Source organism: Triturus cristatus, chromosome 1_2 (assembly GCF_964204655.1).
Source record: "Triturus cristatus chromosome 1_2, aTriCri1.1, whole genome shotgun sequence".
NCBI lineage: Eukaryota > Metazoa > Chordata > Amphibia > Caudata > Salamandridae > Triturus > Triturus cristatus.
In genome coordinates, this window is record NC_140580.1 from 519,292,775 (window position 1) to 519,316,253 (window position 23,479).

General features: G+C 43.3%; 1 protein-coding gene across 2 annotated transcripts in view; it reads left to right on the top strand.

Annotated features, from left to right (window-relative positions):
- Nucleotides 1-23,275, top strand: part of LOC146867551 (MLV-related proviral Env polyprotein-like) — a 169,926-nt gene extending 146,651 nt beyond the window's left edge. Inside the window, exons 4-6 of one of the 2 annotated variants that reach the window (XR_014961784.1) lie at nucleotides 9,051-9,111; nucleotides 9,469-9,533; nucleotides 22,130-23,070. The gene's annotated coding sequence lies outside the window, so the exon portion shown is untranslated. Of the gene's footprint in view, nucleotides 1-9,050; nucleotides 9,112-9,468; nucleotides 9,534-22,129 lie in introns of both variants that reach the window. The other variant, XR_014961785.1, reaches the window with a different exon arrangement.
- The last annotated feature ends 204 nt before the right edge of the window (nucleotides 23,276-23,479 follow it).

A 23,479-nucleotide genomic window follows, 5' to 3' on the forward strand; every position in this document is an offset into this window, starting at 1 on the left:
GTTGTAGTTCAAAGTGGTTTGCTTCTACTCCCAGCCTCTCACACAGCCTCAGGCAATCAGGAACAGCATGGGCAGTCACACTTCCTGGGTGTGATGTCATCAAGCTGCACCTGAATTGCATATTCACTAAAATATCGATTTCTTATTTGCAAATCAGCAAATAAGGAATCGCTAATATGAAGTTCGCATGAGAAATCTGCACATTTTAAGGAATCGCAAATTTTTTGAGAATTGTTATTTACATCGTGGTTTGCGATTCTCAATTTGCGATTCGTTCAAAATCGCAAATTCAGAATCGCAAATGGCTTTTTTGATACATATGCCCCTTTGTTTTTCATTATTAGGAAATGCATGATATTCAATACACCTTGAAAAAGTTTTTGTCCTGCCAGTAATAATAAAGGAAGCTCCTTCAGGAGTAAATACTCTCCCTGCAATGTCCAGAACTCTAAAATCCGAGGTCTGTTGACACACAGAGAGACATAAATAAAAGCATAGCCAATTTTGCTGACAACTGTTTCTAGACAATTGCTCATTGACCGGCCTTCTTTCAAAAAGGTTTAATACTAAAGTCACATCCCATAAAAAGGAATACAGGCCTGGGAGGATTGGCAGCCCTGATACCTTTGAGAAGTTTAAAGATGACAGGGTGCATTCCCACAGGCTTATCATTAACCTGTGCATGCCCTGCTGTAATAGCAAAACGAAAATTGTTCACTGACATGTATGCTAAACCCCCAGTTGCCTTCTGAGACAGGAAATTCACTATGAGGGGCAATTCTGCCACCACAGGACCCACATGCTGTTCCAGGCACCAACCCATTCAGGATCTCCATGCTGAAGAGTACCTCTTCCTGGTAGAGTGGGCCCAGGCGCTTTTGATGAACTCTGCAGCTGCATCCAAAATGCCTGGCAAACTCCATTGCTAGAAAGACGCTATGCCATCAGGGAGAAGAAGTCTAGAAGTTATCATTGGATTCAGTCCCCCATGAGGGCCCTGGGGCATTGTCTGAGATCAGGGAAGAAGGAGAGGAAGATCGCAAGTCAACTCCAGGAGGAGTGGGAATCAGGGTTGCACTTTCCACACACTGGGGTGACAAGCACTACCTCTGCTACCAGTTACTTGATCTGAGATGCTATCCTGGGGAACATAGCGTACAGGGAAAAGGCATAATTCAGGGACTTTGACCAATCCTGAGAAAAAGCATCCACTTCCTTTGTGAAAAGAAGAGCCTTCATAGGTTTCTTGTAGTTTATGTAGGTTTATTTATCATTCAGCATCCCAGCAAAACATAGCTTCATCACCTCAAATCTCTTTCCAGTAACTGCTTCATGTGGAACATATCTCTGCTTACATTCTATCCGTAGCTAGGCGACAAACCTATTTTTTTTTTTTCTTTTTTTTTTGCTTATAGAGCGCTCAGTAACGCCATCTCGGCGTGTCCCCGCGCTAAAGCTACCAGCGATCACCATGAGAGCCTGTGACCTACACAGTGTATAGATGTGTTTTAAGCTTGGCCCTGAACAGCGCTTCACTGCTCTCCAGTCTCAGAGCAGGAGGAAGTTTGTTCCATTGTTGAGCTGCTTGGAACGCAAAAGATCGTCCACCCATTCTAGCCTTCCTTATCCTGGGGACTGTCAGCAGCCCGGCACCCTCCGACCGGAGGGTCCTTGTTGGTTCGTAGCGGCTGACTAGATCCCTAAGGTAGGCGGGCGACCTGCCCCAGACAATTCAGTGACAGACGAGGAGGCACTTAAACAGCACACGTTTCTTCACAGGCAGCCAGTGAAGCGCATCCAGCGCCTTTTGAGAATTAGCCCTCCTAGGTCTTCTTAGCACCAATCTAGCGGCGGAATTCTGGATAACTTGCAGGCGGCCCAGGCAGCCCTCGGTGGCCCCTAGGAACAAGATGTTTCCATAGTCCATCCGAGAGGTCACCAGTGCCTGCGTCAGTGTCCTTCTGGCCGCTATGGGTAGGAGGTCTAAGGTTTTGTTTAGGGTCTTTAGTACTCCAAAACATTTGCCCACAAGACGCCTTATGTGGCCATCATAGGAGAGAGAGGAATTCATCCAGACTCCTAGATTCTTAGCCTCCTCACAAGGTATGGGGGTAGGGCCAAGGCATGGAGGCCACCACTCGGCTGACCAGTTTTTGCTTTTTCCCCCCACCACCAACACCTCTGTCTTAGAGCCATTGAGTTTTAGGCAGTGGGAGTCCATCCACTCAGCTAGTGCCTGCATACAGGACTTAAAGTTGGTGGGGGTGTTGGCGGTGTTCTGCGATAGGGAAATCAGCAGCTGGGTGTCGTCGGCGTAAGACACCAATTCCACCCCAAATGATTGTACAACCTTCGCCAGGGAGGCCATGTAGGGATTAAAAAGAGTAGGGCTCAATGCTGAGCCCTGAGGCACTCCCTGATCTAGTGGCATCTCGACCGAACGACATGTCCCTTGCTGTACCTGGAAACATCTTTCAGTGAGAAACGGCTGTAACCAGTACAGCGCAGGACCCACGACCCCAGCTTCGCTCAGACACCGTAGCAGGATGGAATGCGCTACGGTGTCAAAAGCCGCGCTGAGGTCGAGCATGATCAGGGCCATTGTATGTCCTGCATCCGCCCCTGCTCTTAAAGTCTCAGTGGCCCGTAGGAGAGCTGTCTCCGTAGAGTAGCCCGCCCTAAATCCTGATTGTGAGGGATGTAGTAAGTTCCCTCTCTCCAGGTGCTCAGTAAGCTGAGCATTGACCACCTTCTCAGCCACTTTCGCCACATACGGCAATAAGGAGATAGGTCTGAGGTTTTCCAGCACTTCCATGCTTACATTCGGTTTTTTCCTTATTGGCAGTACTATGGCCTTCTTCCACTCCTCAGGGACTCGTTGCGTGGAAAAGGAGGTCTGTAAGACGTGTCTGATGTATGGTTCCAGGGCTACCAGGCCCTCTGAGATGACCCAGGCCGGTGCCGGGTCGTTAGGGGAACCGGACTTCACACTGCGACAGATCTTTATTAGCCTGTCAGCGGCGGGTACCTCGAAAGTTTGCAACGAGGAGTCAGGGGCCACAGGCGAGCTGCCTGCTATAAAATCTATGCCCTTATCTGGTTGTTGGGTGAAGGAGGCATAAATAGCTTTAACTTTGTTGGAAAAAAAGTTAGCGACTCTATTGCATCCCTCCACGGTGGCCCTTAGGGGGGTGTTAGAGCTGGAGACTAAAGATATTTCTTTGTATATTTTAAACAGTTCGCGTGAGGAGCTCTCGGCCGCTTCAATGCGTGTCTGGAAATATTTAGCTTTAGCTCTACGCACCGCATACTGGTAGCTTTTGTGTGCTAAGCTATAACTGTTTTTACCTTGTTCGAACGGCTTCCTTCTCCAGCTCCTTTCAAGTTTTTTACAATTAGACTTGATTTGCTGGAGTTCTGGAGTGAACCATGGGGCAGTACGTTGTCTGCCTTCTCTTGCTTTACCCTTACTCATGGGGGCTAGCTCATCCAGGGTGGCAGTCACAAGCTGATTAAATTCATTATTCGCCTGATCACTGTCCATAGCAAGCGGTAGTTGTGCTTTCTGGATGGCGCATATGAAGTTTTCTTGAGAATATTGTCTCCATTTACGTCTCATAATATTTCCCATCCCATTCTCAAAGGCCCTAACTGGCTGGTAAAAACATTGGAAAGGGACCAAGAAGTGGTCTGTCCAAGGGAGCTGACAGGGTGTAAGTGCCTTTATCAAGTCCCAACTAGCGAAGATAGGGTCCAAACAGTGACCCCTCTGATGTGTAGCTGCAACACTTAGCAAGTCCAGTTGTAGTTCTTGTAGGACTAGACGAACGTCCTCTGCCTCCTTTTGTAGGGGATCCTCTAGATGTAAGTTCAGATCACCCAACACCAACACTTTATTGTGTTTGATCGCAGTCTGAGTAACCCCTTCCAGTAAACTACTTCGGAAGTTGCCCAGAGATCCAGGAGGTCTGTAAATTAGGATGCCCGAAATTGCCTCGTGTTGGGTCAGTTTGATGTTAAATTCACCAGCTTCGCAGTTATCAATTTTTACTGGTTTTAGAACACACTCAAAAGGGTGTTTGACAATGATGGCAATGCCACCTCCCCTTCCCTTTTCTCTATCAAGTCTATGGAGGGTATAACCTGGCGGGATGGTATCCACTATATCTGGATCAGAATGTTCTCCTAACCAGGTTTCAGTTAAAAATAATATATGCAGGTCCTCATCTAGTAAGAGATCCCACAGCTGAAGGGAATGTTTGCTGAAGGATCTACAATTTAAGAGCCCCCCTTTAGCAATAATCGCTTCAGGGTCAGGGACGGCAGGCGATAGACACCTCCCTCTGAATGTACAATGAGGACATGGACCCAGGTCAAGTGGCTCCATCAAGTGGCGACAGATCGTGAGTGAAGCGGGGCAAAGGTCTCGCAGCCCCTTACTTGTGTAGGACTGCCCGCGGCACGCCCGAGATGTAGGGGTCTGGGCCCCTGGCCACGGTCGGCCGCGGACGGGCGCAGACGGGCTTGGCTTAGGCGCGGCTTCGGCGCGCGTCCGGCGCGCCCGCTGCGCCAGCCCGCTGCGCCGTCTGAACCCTACACACATATTATAGCTGATGAGGAGGGTGGGAGGCCAGCGCGACTAGAGCGCAGCCCCTGCCCACACCCAAGATGGCGCCCGCCGCCGCCTCAACCGGGAGTAAAAAACGGCTGGGCGAGGCTGTCAGCGAAGAGAGTAGCGTGTGTAGGGGTGTCAGAGTACCTCAAAAACAATTCCCACTTAATTCTAGGAATAAAAGCCCCCCTCAGAATAAAATTGCATCAGTCACAAAACACGATCTAAAATCACAGTTAATAGCGCTGGTAAAGCAGAGACTCAATGCTGCTCGTGTGGTAGCTCGCAGCCCTAGTCCTCCCTCTAGGGAGAGCTCTAACAGCAATGAATAGCTCTACATATCTCCTTTTCATACAATAATAAATAATATGAAAACATACATTAATTAAATAAATGGAAATAACGAAATAAAAAAAATTGAACTATCTCATTAAGAAAACAAGATAATATCAAATAATTTATAACCAATATTTACTCAAGCTAATTTATACCTAAAGCTCACTCAAAGTTAAACTTCTGAATTTATACCTAAAGCTTATTTAAAGTTAAACTTTTTGAATTTATACTAAACATCTTCCTAATATTTTCCTAATACGTTTCCAATCAACATTACATAGTTAATACATTTTGACTTTACAATTGACATTTTAGGGTTGACACACTTTGCAAACATTTCCTAAACTCCAAGTTGTACCATCTTCCAAACCGACAACATTGGATCTCACACCTTTGACTTGGAAAGGTCCAATGTACTTGCTTTCACCTTTACGAACCCACTCATTTTTCCGCACTACTACCCAATCTCCTGCTTGAATGCATATTCATTTTACACCTTTCCTAGAGTCATATATCTCTCTCATCTTTTCTTGATTTTCTTGCACTCTTCTCGACACTTCCTCACGGTCAACCCATATCTTCTCCTTCTTACACAGCCATACAGGACACTCTTTCTTCCCTGGTTCCCTTCCTTTGAGAGCCACAAAAGGAGCTATTCCTGTACTAGAATGGGGAGCAATCCTATGCATCCACACCATTTTTCTCAACTTCTCTCTCCACGACAATCCATTAGCAAGAGACAATTGTATGTTTTCCATAATAATTCAATTGACTCTCTCTACTAGACCATTTGCTTGTGGTCTAAAAAGAGCTACTCTCTCGTGTGTAATGCCCAACTTACTTAAATAATCTACCATCTCTCTTGATATGAACTGTACCCCATTATCAGTCACGATACTGCCTGGTAATCCTTCCTCAAGAAAAACCTTTTCAAGGAATTTTATGACATTACCTGTACTAATTTCAACCATGGTTTGTATCACAAACCACTTGGAATGATAATCAACTAGAACAAGGATAAATCTATACCTCATTCCTATTTTACTAACTGGCCCAATGAAATCCATGGATAATTTCTCCCAGGGTTTTGATGGAAATTTAGTACATTCTAGAGGAGGTTGACGCACAATCTTTGACTTATCACTATTCAAGCAAAATTGGCAATCTTTCACCAAAGCCTCAACTTCACTATCAATCCCCGGCCACCAGAATGATTCTCTGTTTCTTTGTTTAGACATTCCCTGGCCTGGATGACCCTCATGAATTATTTCAAGAATATGTTTCCTTATCTTCTTAGGAGGTATGATGTGCCATCTCCTCATAACGTTATCACCACAAAGACTTAATTCTTCTTTAACTTTATAAAATTCTGTTAAATCTGAATCCTTACGATCATCCAAACTCCAACTCTGAACAATTCTAGACTTCACTTTTCCCAACACTGAATCACTTGCCATAGCCTTCTCCCATTCTTCAGATGACAGAGCACACACCCCTACATTACCAAGGATGTCACTATTTATATCACCACAAATTTCATCAGAAACCCCCTCCAAGGGCATTCTCGACAAACAATCCGCAATCACATTTTTGTTTCCCTTGACGTATTCAACATCATAATTAAATTCCATGACAGATAAAAACCATCTAGAGATCCTTGGAGTTACACTTCCTTCTAATCCTTTCCCACCTTTAAAGATATACAATAGGGGCTTATGATCAGTACGCACTTTGAAAGAGAGACCCCATAGATAAAATTTTAAATGACACATACCCCAGCAACACACCAGTGCTTCCCTCTCTATCACTGAATAGGATCTTTCCACACCTTGCAGTCTCCTGCTTGCAAATCCAATAATTCTCTCTTCTCCACCGATCACTTGCGATAACACTGCTCCAATACCAACACCACTAGCATCTGTGGTCAAAATTGTTCTCCCACTGACTTCAAAACGTCTTAGTGTGGGTGCTTCAGATATTTTTTTTTTTATAAGTTCAAAACTTATTTTACACTTCTCAGACCATTCAAATGGAACCCCTTTTTTCATAACTTCTCTTAAGGCTTCGACAGTCTCCGTAAAATTATTTACATATTTTGAACAATACTCGGCGAGTCCTAAGAATGACCTAAGTTCATCCTTGTTTTTTGGTTCTGGTGCTAATGTAACTGCCTTAATAATACTTTGTATTTGGTTTTATACCCTCTGCACTTATCTCATGCCCCAAATAATCGACTACATTCTTCCTCACCTGGCATTTTTCTTTCTTTATAGTTAAATTATGCTTTTCAAGTCTTCTCATCACCTCCTCAAATAACATGTCATGGTCAGAATGATCCCCATCAGCAATCAAGATGTCATCTTGGAAACACCAGACCTTCTTCATGTCCCCAAAAATACTTTCCATTGATCTCTGAAAAACAGCTGAGGCCGATGCTAAACCAAATGGCATCCTCTTGTACCTGAACGCACCTAGAGGCGTAGCAAAAGAAGTTAAATGTCTGGATGACTCATGTAACCTGATCTGATGATACGCCGCTGACATATCTAAAACACTAAAAACATGTCCCTTACCCATGGTTGACAACATTTTGGATATGTTAGGTAAAGGTTCCCTATCCACCCAAATATTTTTGTTTGGATCGCGCAAGTCAATACAAAGGCGAATTTCTTTTCCATCTTTTGGCGCGATCACGATCGGAGCCAACCATTCGGAGGCTTCTATTGGCTCAATAATCCTTTGTTTCAATAAACTATCAATCTCTTGCCGCAAAGGTTCTAACATTAAATTGGGTACATTTCTTATTTTATGGACAACTGACTTTGCATTATCCTTTAAAATGATCTTATGTGAAAATCCTTTTAACAGTCCTAATCTAGAAGTAAAAACATTGGGATATTTTTCAAATAATCTCCCGTCATCAGATATGTCTTGCACATTTGCCTTTTCCAAGATCATAACGGGTTCTTTGGCATTTGGATCGATGATGATATTTAAGTCTTTTTGATGTCGCCATCCCAGGAGATCTGACCCAAAATCTGTAATATACACTCAACCCATAACCGCTTCACTTTTAAATCTTAAGGTCATCCAGCACATTCCTAGAATTTCTATTCTTTTCCCAGCATATCCTACAGCACGGATATCAGAGTTGTAAATAGTTGGATTATGACCCTTTGACCAATTTTTCTCAAGAGATTTTTTTCGACACGAGAGTATATAAACTCCCAGAATCTGCCAATCTTCTAATCTCTTTTCCATCGAGTGTGATATTACAGTGAGGTTTTTCTAATTTGTCTGTACTCTCCATTTTCACATCAGCATGAAATAATTCATTGGTCTTGTTAATTTGAACTTCTTCTTGATCCCCTTCAACCATTAATAAAATATCATTAACATATTCACAGACATCCTCTACTTCTTGGACTCTATTTTTTCCAATACCTTTCGTACGACACATTTTAGAAAAATGTCCCCTCTTACCACAATTTCTACATAATGTCCCTCTTGCAATGCAATTAAGACTAGTGGCTATGCCCAGGAGTGCCACAACTGAAACATTTAATTTCCCTTGGTTGATAACTCGTTTTAGTAGATTGAGTTGAAAACTTCCTACTATCAGGATTAATTTTTACATCACTTTTACTATCATTCTTCCTTTCAATAAGTTCTACTTTCTCTTGTTTGAAGCTACCGACAGGTCCATCCATTTCTTTTATCCAGGTAGCAGTATGTTCCATTGCCTTTGCAATCCCAATTGCTTCATCTAAACTGCATTCCTTTGTCAGTAACTTTTCCTTTATTTTGTTGTTGTTGGTACAGCGTACTATTTGATCTCTAATTAAAGAATCGTTTAGCTGTTCAAACTTACACGTTATCGCTAACCCTCTCAAAATAGAGACATATGATTTTATATCTTCACCATCCTTTTGGTTCCTGGTAAAGAACTTATGACGTTCAAGTACAACATTCGTCTTTGGTTTAAAATGCAATTCTAACATTTGTAAAGACATATCATATATATTACTAGGTTGACCATCTCCCATAGCTAATGATATTTCTGGTATTTCTTCATGGATTCTTCTACCTTCTACTCCCAAAGGATGCAAGAGAATTGCTTGCCGTCTGACTGGACCATATTTATCTCCCCCGATGGCTAAATGGTAAGTTACAAATAATTTTTTCCATTGCAACCATGGTATAGACGGCTCCCCAGGGGATACTAAGAAGGGAGGTGGAGATGACATGGATTGGTCCGACATATTCCCTGTAATGGAAAATAAAATAATAATTAAAATAATAACCTAATAATAACCTAAAACAACAATTTAAAATAATAACTTGAACAATAATTTAAGTAAAATATTATTATTGATGTTCTTTTTATATCGATATTTAAGGCTGTAATTTCTATTTTTGTGGATTAGTCCTTCCATGGTGTTTAAATATGCTTTAAGCTTTGAGAATAGTCCTTCCTTAATGTCTATGTAACTTTAGTCTCTTTTCCTTGTTTATTGCAGAGGCTTACAGCTTACTCCATTTGGAACATGAAGGGAACAGCTCGTGAGAGGAAAATCCTTTAAACGTAAGTATTTATAAATCACGCTGACGCTTTCAGTTGAATACACTGTCCTTGCTGTATATTCTCTATGCGTGATTAAATTGCACCGTTTGATTTTATGCGCAAACCGAGCGCGAGAGATTCCATGCGGGGGGGTGGACGAACGCGCCTGTTCTCCTCACACGTAAGTCTGGCCGTAGCATTCAATTGTAAACAACGCACGCGTGTGTATGAGCGCGTGTATGGGCGAACACGGCGAGCAATGCAATTTGGTGGATATGCAGCACTAAACGTTGAAAACCCCAAACGAGGTCAAATGAATGTAGGCTTCAAGGAAAACAAACGCCTCTAGCATGCAAACACAGTGGTACTCCTCTAGAGCAGCAGCAGTGTCGAGGTCAAAACACACTTGGTGATGAATATAACTCCGGTGACAAAATGCGCTAAAATACAATTATTCGTTTTTTGTTTTTGGGGTCCAAAAGCTCTTAGCGCTCACTCCTCAATCCTCAACAGCCTTTAACCTCTGTTTGGTGAATGACTCATAGTTGAAAATCCGGATATTTAGATTAAGTACTCACAAAGCTGAATGCGTATTTTGCCTTTATCTTTTCTTGATAGTCCAAGGATGAGATGCTGATTTCTACTCCTTGCGCAGACCCTCGTTGCCATGAAAAGAAGAGCCTTCATAGGTTTCTTGTAGTTTATGTAGGTTTATTTATCATTCAGCATCCCAGCAAAACATAGCTTCATCACCTCAAATCTCTTTCCAGTAACTGCTTCATGTGGAACATATCTCTGCTTACATTCTATCCGTAGCTAGGCGACAAACCTATGACATCAGCAATGAATATCTCTACACTTTGCTAACGGATCCGGCCACCAGCTGAAAAAAGCCTCCAATTGGCGGTTCAGTCTAGAGGCAAAGAGGTCCACTTTGCAGGGACCCCAAACAGTCTGTATCACTCTGACTAGATGGGTCTGGAGCTGCCAACCGCTGTAATCTATCAGGTACCTGGAGTTCCAATCCGCTACTTCATGCGATTGACACAGAATGTATTGCACTAATACAGATATCGTGTAAGTCAGTCAGTAGTGCCAAAAGTCCTTGGCTATTTCCACCAGCAGGGACAATTTTGTGCTCCCCAACTTGTTGATATACCTCACCACAAATATTTTGTCCGTCCTGAGGCGGATACAACAAGTCATGTTCTTGGGGGAAAGAGTCGGGATGGCAAAATACCCTGCAAGAAGCTCTAGGACATTGATATGGAGTTCTAACTCTTCAAGGGACCACCTGCTGCCTGTTGAGATATCTCCACAATGCACTCTCCAACACCAACGGCTGGCGTCCGATTCTGTCACCACTTCCGGTTGAGATCTGAAGATGGCTCTGCCATTCCACGCATCTACGTGTCCCAGCCACCATCAGAGCTCCTCTCTCATATCCTCTGTCAGAGGTACCTGATCCATGTAAGCCAAACCTTTCCGTAAGTGTTGTATTTTTAATCTATGGAGGGCCCTCTGATGAAAGGGTCCTTGGAAGATAGTCTGGATGGAGGAGGCTAGCAGACCAACCAGGCAACCAATCGTCCACAGGGAGACCGCCTGACAGGAAAGGACCCATTTCAGTTCCTTTTTTAGGTCCCTCAACTTGGATTTGGGAAGCTTCAGCTGAGCTAATTGAAAGTTGATCACGAACCCCAGAAATTTTGTGATATGGAAAGGACAGAGGACCGACTTGGTCCTGTTGATGACAAATCCCAAGTCTTGTTAGAGAGACCAATTCCTGGGAGTCTGCCGTGATCAGGATGATGTCTAAGTAAATGATCATGCGTACTCCCCTCTCCCTGAGGTGTGCTTTTGCCGGTTGCATAACCTTGGTGAAGAACCACAGTGCAGAAGAAAGCCCGAAAGGGAGGACCAAATATTCTAAGAACCTGTCCCTCCATCTTAATTGTAGGAACCGCCTGTGTGGGGAAAGATGGGAATGGATAGATTGGCATCTTTGAGGCCCAGACAGACCATCCAGTCACCTTTCTGGAACAAGTCTGCCAGAAGATGGATACCCTCTATCTTGAAATGTCTGCATGTTATGTAGTAATTGAACTCCTTCAGATTCAGAACCAATCTGTTCCACCCCATCTCTTTTGTACTGAAAAGTTGTTGCTGTAGAGCCCACGGGATGAGGGCAGCATTAGGCCACCGCTCACTTGTGCAGCAAGTCTTCTAGTTCAGTGTCTGGCCCACTCTGCCAGGATATCAGGGTCGATAGGCGAACCAGTCTCTGTGGCCATCAGGGCCATTCCCAGAATTTTTGCAAGTTGCCGTCCGAGGTGTAACATCTTATCATGGCACCCACGCCGGGCATGGTCAATGCCCTTCGGATCCGTAGCAAATACTTTTAGGAAGGTCAAAATGCTAGGGTCGATCTTGGGGGTTTCCGCAACCTTTTTGGGGAGGTCTGGTCTCTGACATTCTGCCCCGATACGGTTGCGAACTTCCTTGTCAAACCCTTTACGTAGTTTATCATGTAAGTATTCTGACACCGCCAGAGAGGGGGCCCAATCTGCCGACAATGGGTGGCCTATGTCCTCTGGATTAAAGTTGAAGGGGTTGGAAGAGGATTGGGAAGGGAGTGGAGGTATGGCAGAGGCAGACTGTTTAGCCTTTATGTGTTTTAGAGCATTACCGTGGTCAGAATGGGTGGAGTCCGTATGCGTAGAATCTGTATCACTGCCTTCCTTACACTTGGACTGTGACCCTTTGGAGGGGGAAGGGGCAAACAATATTTGTGATCTTAAAGAGAACCTTGAGAAAGGTTGGACAAGGCATCAGCATGAGCCACTCAGATGACTTGGCTTTTGCCTTACGAGGCTGATCAGATTTATCTCCCATAGATTTTGGCTAAGCCTGCTGATCAAAACCATGCCATTTGGCAAATCACTTGAGTTGGGCCATTATGGGCTTCAAGGTGGTTGCCAAAGCCTGATTAACTGTAAGAGATACAGCAGTCTCAATTGCCCTGTTGACGGACTGCTGCACTGGAGTATCCCTGGCGTCAAATAAATTATCCTCCAAATGGTGCCTTTGATCATCCTCATAGTAGTATTCATACTCCTCCTCAAATGGCACCCAGCCAGTCATGGTGTAAACTATCAAGTCTATCGCCAAGTCTTTCCCCAAGGATAATATTAGAGGGAGCCAACCTCAAGTGCAGAGGGATTATTAGTGAAAAACAGGCTCCTCAGCAACTGCTGTAATCCAAATTATTGCAGCCCACCGAATATATATGGATCGTGAGCGTCAGCAAAGCCAATCTGATAATGAGCATGCACTCATCTTGAAAAAGCTTGGCAAATAGCTCTCTTGTTTCAGACCGAGCCGTCGACCAGACCACGCTGTGTTGAAACGAGCACGGTGCCGAGCATTAGAAGAGCGCTTCGGCGAAGAGGAGACAAAAGGGGACTACACGTAGCCCAATTAGAGCCCAAAAGAAGCCCAGTCGGGCTACAAGCGTCCAAGGCTCTCTATCTTGGGCCCTTGTATTAGGGAAGTCACCGAATCATTGTAAGCAGTCACGCACAGCTGCTGGAAGATTATGGGATGGAAGAACCTGTAAGAGAAAATCGGCAGAATATCTCCCACAAAGGCGCATGTGTACTCCCTTGCGGTCACTAGGACGAGACCGGGCAGAGAGAGTAACTCCGCGGTAATGCCAAGTGGGACAGCAGTAATAAAGAACTTCTATGTACGATAAAGAACTTATACCAATATTGTAATATTTATGAAACACACAATAACGTGGCAAACCACAAAGCATATGTTAAAGACACAGATACTTATCTTGACAACTGGGCAGCAAAGAAAGAGACTCTTAAGATGTGGTTATTTGTACTTATATGGTCTGCTCGGCCATGATTTGTGCTTAAGAGCAAAGTATCATGGGATATATAGTTAGCCCTGGGCGGTGAACTTCGCTCCGTTCACGGAGTTTGCGGAGTTTTTTGCACTCCGCACTCCACGGACTTCGCGGAAAACTCTGCTTCGCAATGTGCAGCGGAGTTTTTTCCCCGCTCTCGATCACAAACGGTAAGTTCGTGATCGTGAACGGTAAGTTTGTGAGCGCAAACTGCCGCTCAGGTAGAACTTCTACCCGAGCAGCAGGAATACCAGCACAAATTGCAGTTTGCACTGCACTCCGCCACTTGCCAAACTTCGCAGAGTTTTTTTGTAACTTCGCAGAGTTCCGAGTAGCAAAACTCCGCGAACTACGCCCATGCCAGTATGTGTTATATGTAAAACGTTTTTTCATTGGTTACTGTTATTTTGCAGTAAAGGAAGAAAAGCTCAATCGGAGCCTCTGGTCATGAAATAGAATCTCAGTTCAGATTGTGAACATTTGTCTCAAGTAGAGGTGGAAGAGCCAAAAAAGTTACAGGGTGAGCCGAGCCAGGTGTCTTACTCGGATCGTAGAGCCTGAGCACGAGCCGCCCCATGAAAATATTTGCTATGCAAATCATACAACAAACGTCACCTAAAATATAATCAAGTCTATTTCTTTAACATATGGTAGCTTTGACATTATTAGGGAACATTATAGCACTGCAGTGACAAATCCTTATTAAAAGCAATAGTTTTGTTGACCTGGTAGTCTGAACTCACATATTTGAATGTGCTTTCATATGCGATTGTATCTTTGATAAAGATGAAGCAGTAGGCTTATATGAGAGAAGATGTATTTTTTCTGCTCACTGCTGGTGGGCATCAATCATACAACTGAAAACAGCGCTTCACTTAGAATCCTCAGAACAAACATTCTAGGAGGAAACAAGACAGCACAAGGTGGGGAAATGGAGTGCAGAGGAGCAATGGGGATAAACATGTTAACATTCACGTATATTAAATTTATAGAATTACATATCGCGTTTATTTCAACTGACAATATAACATATTTCCTTCCTTTAACAGAACAAAAGATTTTCACCAACCCTGAAACATTTTACAAGAAGGTGTTCTGATGCAAGGGTTAAGGTTTACCCTGTCTGCTGTGGTGGTAGTGTCATGTTGGAGTTCTCTGACCCCTGGAGTTTCCTGACCCTGTACTATTGTGGTTGTCTTTTTTTTTTGTGTGTAGTGTTATATAGAGCAAACTAGACCCGGACGTATCAGAGCGCTTTACATGAGCACCAGTTAACGTTACAGGCGGACACATTCATTTTTGTAAGGCATGGGGAGATTTAAAGCCATATGTATGAAGCAAAATTGCGATCGCAAATGCTGAAATTTGCAGAATTTCAGCGTTTGCGATCGCAATTTAGGCAGTGTGCAATGTAGCACACAAAAACCCACTTGCAAAATAAGGAATCGCAAAATATGTGATTCCCTTTTTTGCGAATGCATTTAAGGAATCCCAAATTGCGATTCCTTAATTGCAATGCAGGAAGCACCCAAGTTGTGCAATTTTGGCTTAAGGAATCGCAAATTATCACCAACTTCAGGTTGGTGATAATTTGCGATTTCTTTGAAAAATGCACTTTTTTGCATTTTTCTAAGTGCCATGTGGCGCACATACTTGCCCATAGAGCATGTATGTGCGCCACATGTGCACACATGCTTATTTCAGGGGTGCAAGAGGGTGTCCTATTGACACCCTTGCAACCTTGAAACTGCATTCTCAATTTGCGATTCTCTAATTGGGAATCGCAAATTGAGAATGTCTTCCCATTCATTACTATGGGCCTTTTAGCCCATAGGAATGAATGGGAAGGTATTCCTTATTTGCGAATCTCAATTTGCGATTCACAAATAAGGAATATGTAGGATTTGCAAAATATTTAGCAAATCCTACATACATTGCATTTTGCGATTCTCTAATTGCGATTCCCTAAAAATCACAATTTGAGAATCGCAAAACGAGTTTTTCATACATATGGCCCTAAGTGTTTGCCGAGAATCACAGAATGTTGAGCATCCCTGCCGAGACTCAAACCCGGTTCCCCAGCTCCAAGGTCGGCCGCCCTAGCCATTAGGCCACATTCTTAGAAACTTACTGTAGAAGTGGCACGAGGATTAAAGGGTTTTGCCAGAGGTTGAGGCAACCTGGGTCGCACTGACTTCATGTTCCCATGAGCACCGGTGCCTATTTAATTTTCCTGGGTAAATTAGTTAATATCACATTTTGACACTCTTTTATTACTACAACATTTACCATCTTGAGTCATGACACTCTTTCCATTGACTTTGACTATCTTAGCTGAGTATCGGCTCATTCCTTTTACTTCTCTGGGGAATGCGTATCACATACGTCTCCCACTTGGAAGTTCTGTGCCTTAGACTTGTGTAATGAATTGTATCTTGACTCCGCTTTTTCTTTGGTAGTTGGAAATGTTGTTTTGTATGTTTTGTGTTTGGAGTGGGAAGCCTCATCAATTTGCAACTTGGTTTTAAGCCACTATGGACAAAGGTTTGACTAAAAAGGGTGTCTTCCTTCAATATTCAAAATGGGGACAAATCAGTAACATAATTGGGTGAAAACCTGTCTGCCTACATCTCTTGCGAATGGACAAAATGTAGGGTTCACTGCCCATAAGGGCTTGGTGAACGCTTTTCTTAAGGTATCTTTTGAAGGGTTTCACCTGCCCATTGCACTGGGGATTGTATAAAGCCATACAGGTGTGTCTTATGTGATGGTATTGTAGGAATTCAGTGATCTCCCTGTATTTTGTTGAACTTCATTGTCTGTGACCAAAGTTTCAGGGAATCCCTCCCTACTAAATACTTCCATCAAGAATTCTAATACCACAGATGTGAATTGAACTTCAGCCAAGTGCGTACTGCATATTAGATGGTACGTTTTTGAATGGGCCCAAAATATCTAAGCCAAATTTTCTCCACTCCACCATGGGTCAGGTCATGCTCTTCATGGGTGGCACATGGGTTTTGCAAGCTTTGTCTGAGGCAGCACAGACCTTGCAAGTTCTTACTATGCATTCATTGTCATTAACTATTCCTGGTGGCAGGGTATGCCCAGACGTGGGTCCCTTGCTCATTTTGCCACTTGATTCAAGCTAGCCTGTCCGATAAGGGATGTTACCAGGAAATTGGTTCCAGGATGCTTTTTTCCAGTCCAGTGAGGACCTGACTAGGTATTTCGGGCTGGACTGTTCCCATGAAGCACAGGGTCAAGACTGATTTGCATATGGCTGGGTCTGAACTGGGGTGGCGAAGTGAGCTAAAGAACGATGATGGATTCAACACAAATCTGTGACTGAGGGTGAGTGTCTGAAAAGTTTCAGCACTCCGTCCATCATCTCCTTGTGTTTGCATTATCTATGCCTGGCCACCAATAATATTCTCTCAACAGTTTTTTCATTGCGGACATTCACATGTGTCCTTGGTGACCTACTCGCACCAAACATTCTTGAACACAGTTTGGAGGAATTAATTTGTCGTTTCTAAAAACCAAATCACACTGATTTCAGGGCAACCCCTTGAGCATATACTTTTTCACTTGTTTAAGTTCCTCATCTTTGGCATCTTCCACAATCGATACACTCTCATTAACCCCTTAATCACAATCTCTGCACGCATCACCAATATAAGCCACAACTTCTTCATCATCCATCGAAAGGGCTGTCTCCGGTGACTCCTCTAGGGGAAGTATGGATAAACAATCCGCTGGTTGGTTACATTTACCTAGTACATGGGTCACTTCAAAATTATATTCTTGCAATTTAGAGCACAGCCTGGCTATCCTTGCTGTGGATTTTCCCCCACCATCAAGAGACAATACCTGCTCAAGAGGTTTGTGGTCGGTGTGTAATACAAATCTACCACCTCATAGATAGTGTCTAAAGTGATCAATTGCCCAGACACATGCAAGCAGTTCTCTTTCTATCACTGAGTATTTCCATTCGGTTTCACTTCGTATTCTAGATGCAAACACCACTGTCCATGTCTCTGGACTTTCATGAGAGAATACTGCAGAGACCGTAAGAACTTGTATCTACCATTATGATGCACCACTTTCCTGCGACACACGGTTGCAACGTGGAGGCTGTAGTACCCTCCCCAGCCCCAAGAGCATGCAAAGAAATACATCACACACAGAGCTCTGGATTGTAGGTCTTTATTCCTCAGCATACAATCACACACTGCCTTTTTAATTATGTCATAACTGTTAATAACCACACTTTAACACCTCCCATCAAGTTACGTAACTTTTTGTTGAGTCTGCCCTGAACCGCAAGGGTCCTAGAGCATATAGTCTCACAACACTACATCTCTCCCTTGTTAAATAAAAAGTCCAAACTATAGCCATATCATATTTCTTCAATAAGGCGTCGAGGCGCTCGCACTATTCGGCCACGTTGACTGGTATGAGATGGCTGAGATTCACTCTCATTTAGCACCGATGGCACAAGTTCCGATGCTTGATCTGGACTGTCAGGCATGGTTGCCTCATTTATGATTGCAGGAGCTGACGACTGTCGAGTTAGGTGCTTAAAGTGTGACGAGTCCTGTGTGATGGACTTTCTGGGACATTGTGCCATCACCATATGTCCTTTGTATGTCACAGCCCTCAAAAGATCAACAATGTCTGTTTTCCGCTTTCATTTCTGCTTGACCAGGACCCAGTCACCTTCATCGAAGGTTGTTTCCTGAGCTTGTTGACGTCGATCGGCATATGCTTTCATCTGCCACTTCCAAGAAGTGTCTGTGACAAGAACCTTATCTGCATTCAAAGAGCGATCTACTGTCCACTGTGGCGGATTGCTTCCGATGGCTCTACCAAATAGCAAGGTGGCATGACTCTCACCAGTTGTAGAGTGAGTAGTTGAACAATAGGTATGGCTTAACTTGTATCTCTCCATTGAGGCTCATTGAATTACCCGTTTGAGGATACCCATGAATCGTTCCACAACACCATTAGCTTGGGGCTATAGAGGTGTGCTCTTTTGATGTTTGACATTTAGTCTGACCAAAAATTCCTTGAATTCTTTGCTATTGAACGGTGGATCATTGTCAGATTTGAGAATGGTGGGAATACCCCACACTGCAAAGATGTTATCCAGCCGCTCATTGACTTTGTCATGGGCAGTTGATTATAACTCCTCTACCAAAGGAAAATGTGAATACTCATCAATGACTACCATGAGATGATGTCCGTTTTCTAAAGGCTCAAAGAAAAATGCAATTCTTTCCCACACATTGGCAGAAAGGTCAGACATTGTCATAGGGTGCTGCGTCACCTTGGGAGAAAGGCAGTTGCAAAGATGACACTCTTTTAGTTCCCTCTCCACTCGTTCATCTAGGCGTGGGAACCACACTCAGTCTCCTAAGGTTCTTTTGGTGGCTACAACGCCACAATGTCCTTTGTGGGCTAGTTCAATAACTTGCTGTCTTAGGCTCTCAGGTATGACTATTCATGAACCTCTCAATACAACATCTTCCTTGATAATGGACAGTTCATCCTGTACATTTTTGAATTTTTGAAATTCAACTTCGTCAGCAAAAGGTTGGGCATGCTTTTTCCACAATTGAGTTGAAATTATGTCTTTGAGGATCAGCATGTTCTTATCAGCATTAGTAGCAGCAATGATCTTCTCAATGGACAGGGCTGCTGGTGTGCTGGACCTCAGAATGAAGTTCATGTACTCCTCAGATGCTTTGGATGTTGAACTGTGCCACTGTAATGGTAATCATGACAAGTAATCATCAGGGTTCAGATCTTTACCCAGTTTGTGTACAATTGCATAGTCAGACTCTTACAGTTTCAAACCCCACCTCTCGATCCGAAGGGGCATCATGGGCTTTCCAAAAATAGTGAGCAGTGCTTCGTGGTCTGTAATGATATTAAAGTGTTTTCGGAATAGGATCACATAAAACAGTTCGCAGGCCCGCACTACAACCAGACTCTCCTTCTCCAGCTGGGAATAGTCACATTCTGTGTCAGACAGGCTTCGACTGGCATAGACGCAATGTGTCTCTGAGCATTTTGATGGCCATTAAGTTAAGCAAGGGTTGCCTCCAGCTCCACCGGTCTTGAATCGACTGTGATCTCAGTATGTAACTTGGGGTCAAAATAGGCCATCTTGCATTTTCAATCACGTTTTATTCTTTTGAAGCTTTGATCACATTCAGCAGACCACTGGAAAGGGACATTTCATTTTGTCAAGTCTCTCAATGGGGCACTCACAATAGCAAAGTAACAAATGTGCTTTAAGCAATAACTAGCCATGCCTAAGAAGATTTGCAGCATGGTGACATCATGTGTGGTACAGGTAGCTGACAGTGCTTGCAATCTATCTGGGGCAGGAGCCATCCCCCATCAGAGAATATGTCACCCAAAAATTTGAGTTTACTCTTGTGAAACTCAACCTTTGCTGCAGTTAGAGTGAGACCTGCATCAGAAAATAACTGGAACACTTGCTTAAGAGCCCTGTCATACTCCTTTTTCGTAGCCCCAAATACCAATATGTCATCACTGTAATTAAAATATGTGTGGAAAGGCTGAATTATTCCACGTATAGCATCCTTAAATATTAATACTTCTGCAGCTGTTGACACTCCAAATCGCAACCTTTTGTATCTGAACAAACGAACATGAGTTGAAAAAGTAGCGATGCACCTGCAGTTTTCTTCCAACTTGAGTTGATGGTATCCCTTGTTTGGGTCAAGACGGGGGAAGACTTTTGCACCATTCAGTTACATGATCATGTCCACTATGTGTAGACCAGGATGACTGTCTCTCCTGATTGCTTTGTTGGCTTGACGCATATCAACAATGATGTGCACTGCACCCACACTGGCCTTTTCGGCACCACCACTATGGGCGAGAACCATGGCATTGGACCGATGGAGTGCTCAATTATGTCATGCTTCAACGTTTCTAGTTCTTTCTCAACAGCTTCTTGAAAGTGGAAAGCGACTCTGCAGTGCAGCTGGGTAACTAAGCGTATGTCCTCATTGATGTGAAGTTGCACTTTCATTGTCTTGAGCCTACCTAGGCCATTAAATAACGACGGAAACTGACTCACAACTTCAGATTGAGTGTGGAGGTTGTAATTGAGAGATATCAATCCCATGTCAGCAGTAGTGTCAAAACTGAATAGGCATGACCTGAAAGTGAATTGTTACATGCACTGATACTTTTTTGTGTCTCATTGTATAGGATATGAATGATCCTTGACTCTGCAAGAGGTTACAGCCCACATATATCATTTTGTGTTTGACCGGTTGAGGCATGGCACAGGAGATAGCTTGTTTAATTTTTTGACTGGCATGATGTTAATCGACACACCACTGTCTATAATAAAGGTTATGGGGCAACCATTGACCTTTATTGTAATCTTGGGGTAATGTCCAAACGAATTATGTTGCTTCGTGTGGTGGTTCACCGTTGTCTTTTGTTCTTCTTTGCAAGCAGCCAAACCTGCATGTGCCTGTCATTCCTTGGTCGATGCCATCATTGTACATCCATCTTCTACACTTGTGCTGGAACCTTCTGGCGTCCATTTTCTCTTCTCGCTGTGACGTAGTTAGTTTCTCTTTCGCTTTGCAAACTGGTATGAAGTGATTTGCTTTGCTGCAACCTTTGCACGCTTGTCCTATGGCTGGACATTTTCCTTCATGGGAAAACGAAAACCCACATCAGAAACACAACCTTTTCTTCTTTGTAGACGTCGAGTTGCATGCACCTACCTTCTAATTGTGCTTGCTTTTCATGATCAATTCTGATTAATTTTTCACTGTTCCAGCTTCCATGTCAGCAGCTTGTCGATCTGCTCTTTCCTCTGCTCTTGCGCTATTAGTACTTTCTTTAAGCTAAGTTTCTCTCTCAACATGCGTTGTCTGAAAGAGTCTGACAGACAACCATCGATAACTCAGAGACGTATGGCTTCTTCGTCATTAAACTCACTATACTTGCAGTGTTTGATAGGCATATCAAGTCTTTCAACAAAATCATCTATCATTTCACCAGCTTGCTGTCTCGCCTGATTGAAAATACACATTTCATAGTTGACATTCGGCATCGGATTGAACTTGGCTTCTAACACTTCCTTGAGTTGATGGTATGATACTGCATCAGCTTGTGATATTTTCTTCATCACTTCTTCACTCTGTTACCGACAGGTCTCTTTAGGTACTTGAATATTTTCTCCTTGTCTTCTTCCAGTGAAATCTTTGAACATTTCGATACATGCAGTCCACCTGGTGCCAATATTCTGCTACTTTACCGTGTTGAATAGCAGTGATGGTTTCAGGAATACGGCTGCACTGTACTTCGCATTCCCTACTGCAGCCGTTGAAAAATTTCCCAATTTCAAAGGCCTTTGTTGCTTCTATGGGAACCTGCAACTTTTGTGAGCACAACCCCTGTGTTAGTGCTTAAGTTGTCTCACCCGATTTTGAGGTCATGTGTTACTTCCTTTGCTCTTGCTGGTAAGTACATTTGCACTTTCGTACCTGGTTATCACTGCCTTATCACTGCCTTTAGCATTGTACCTGATTTTAGAGTTTTGCTTTGTATTGATTATGGCTGTGTGTTACGATGTGGTGCAATATTACTCCTTTTAGCCTTACCATGGGTTGTTTTCAAATGTGCTCCTCTGCAGGGCCTTCAACTTCTTCGAGGGAAGTAAATGGACTGGAGCGGGGCTTCGACTTCATACATGTCAACATTGAACTGCTTTTCATCGACAGTGGCGCATGTGGTACGCATGAGCAGTTTGCTGTAGCTTTGCAAACTCTCAGAGAGAAAGCAATATTGTTTCTTCGGGGCAAAGATCCCCAACTCGTCACCAGTTGAAGCGTCCTTCCCAGCCCCAGGAGTATGCAAAGGAATTCACACACAAGTAGCTCTGGATTGTATGTCTGAAATCCTCAGCATACAATCACACCCTCCCTTTTTAATTACGTCATAACCATTAATGCCCACACCTTAACACCTCCAAGCAAGTTACATAATTTCTTATTGAGTCCGCACAGAACTGCAAAGGTCCTAGTGCACATAGTCTCTCAGCACTACAGGGGGTGTCTATTATCTGGTCTTTAATGTTGAGGAAAGCTGTCTGTTGTTCCTCTTCCCACACATACTCAGCAATTTGCGTAAAGGCTCTATTAAAGTAGCAACATTGTTGACAATTTTACTGTAGTATTCACATTACCCAGCAAAACACCTCAATTTCTCCCTATCATCCGGTGGAGGATTGCAGTGTATAGAATCTACCAAAGACCTTTTGGGTATGACAAGACTTGCGGTAATCAAGTGGCCTTAATAGTCCACGTCTGACTGAAATAATTTGCATTTGTGGGAACTTAAAACAAGACCAGCCTTCTTCAGTCTCCTCCATACTTCACTGAGAATTTCCATGTGTTCCTGTTCTGTTTTTGTGAAAATTAGCATGTTGTCATGGAAACATTGAACACTGGTTTCCATATCTTTAAATAGATGGAACATCATTCTCTGGAACACGGAAGCAGCTGATGATAAGCCAAAATGCATCCTTTTGTACTGATATACTCCGAAAGGGGTAATAAAAGCTGTAAGATGGCGTGATTGGTTTAACAGTTCTATCTGATGGTACCCATTGCAAGTATTGACCGCTCTTAAGTCAACACATAGCCTCATGTTCCCATCTGATTTTTGTCAAAAGAATCGGAGAAATGCAATTGGAGGATTCCATTGCTTCAATGATGTCATCTTTTTTTAACTTCTCTGATAACTTTTGTAAATAGTTCCTTAAACTGAACAGCACATTTCTCATTTTCTGTCTTACTGTTGTAATGTTTTCTTTTACTTTTATGTTATCGGTGAAACCAATGAGCTTCCCAATTTGGTCACTGATCACTTCTGGAAACAAATGATGGATGAATGTCCCTGGATCTTCTTCCTGGATGACTATAACCCGTTCAGCAGAGCATGGATTAAGGATTATTTTCAAGAGCCTTTGGTCTCTCCAATC